Below are 1,598 nucleotides of genomic sequence, written 5' to 3' on the forward strand. Positions count from 1 at the left end.
CTTTGCGACTAATCATTAGGCACCCAGCTAAATTGGGTTCAAATTACCCTAAGTACCATGTACAATTAATTATATACACAATATCATTTCTCTGAACAAGCCCGTAGACCTTCAGAGGCATGTTGATGATATGCATGGCCTCGGGGAAATGCCGAGTCACCATGTATGTTCGGATCCAGACACATGTATACTCTTAATCAGAGTGTCCCTTTCTTATTATTGTACACAAGTTTTAAGGATTCGTAAATCCTATGCAAACATTCTGACTCAATATAAAAGGTTTGGGGCGTATTCACCTTTTCAGTTTATAATCAGTTTTTGATACTGATTCCTGTTTTCTGTTCTCTTCTTCTTGTTTTGTTATCTCGGACCTTGCACGGGTATTCAGAGTTAGATAACTAATACTTATCGGGCATCAATTCTACTCTATGCATGTTTATAGAGGCGTTCTTGATTAACCCTTCCTGGCACGCAAATCGAGGTGATGTTAAGGTGTTGCCTGGTCGTGCACGTACTTCGAGACGGAATGTCAAGTTATCTTTGGGTGGCACGTACTTCGAGGAACACGTCGGGTATTTGCACGAATTACGAAGTGATGATTGTCGGGTTGGTGGCACGCAAAACGATGTAGAGGGAGAGTAATTCTAGAGAGAGAGAGTGAATGTGAGATGTGTGGGAGAAATGGCCGTAGCCTCCCCTTTTATACTTGATTTTGGGTCCCATTTTTTCAACACTGTCGCGTATCGCGACGGGTAACTTTCTGAGATCATACCACGTGTCGCCACGTGTCTCTGTGTCATCACGGGTCATCGCGGTACGCGATGGCCGTGTCCTTGAACTCATCGCGTAGCGCAATGGGTCCCTGAATAGTATTTTTCATTTTCAGTCCTTCATCTTTTGTATCTTTTCACTTCTGGTCTAATTCTCGCTGTCCAAAAATACTAAGGCGGCTTTTAAAGCGGCTCGCGGCGATGCGAGCGTGCGAAGTGCGCCATCAAAGCGCCACATTGCGCCCAACGCCCTTTTGCCGTCGCCATCGTCCTCGCCCGAGCGCGTACGCGTCGGGTGCTACGCACCCTCCGCTAGGACTAATCGGTGCATGATATTTATAAAATAATATTACTATGGAAAATCTCTTCATTATAAAGAGCTTCCATTTATTTACCACTTTCCATGTGGGATGGGATTTATATACCTTATTTATACCCAAGTAAAGTGCTTCCACTTTCTTACATCATTCCATGTGGGATGGAGTTTCCTTTCCCATTTTCTTAATATGGAAGAACTTAACTTGGGAAATATTTTAATTTTCCTTAGTTTTCTTATATTTCTTTATTTAATATTTTCTCATGACTTGTCTTGATATTATTTTGATCTCTCAACTTTCCTAAGTTGTCAAATTTGAATCTAAATTTTGGGGATGTTACATTATAGTTTTTTTATTATAATATGTTTATTACACATAAAAGACAAAAGTTTAAATGTTATAAGTTTTGGACAACCATCCAACAATGGTAATTTTCATTGTCGGACATGCAATGTTACATGGTCATGTGCATCAAATCTTGATAAATACCTTACAAGAAAAATACATGTGA

This window comes from Bidens hawaiensis, unplaced genomic scaffold (genome assembly GCF_021521415.1).
Source record: "Bidens hawaiensis isolate Kalapana, Puna unplaced genomic scaffold, B.hawaiensis_p1.1 tig00046293_1, whole genome shotgun sequence".
NCBI classification, from domain to species: Eukaryota; Viridiplantae; Streptophyta; class Magnoliopsida; order Asterales; family Asteraceae; genus Bidens; species Bidens hawaiensis.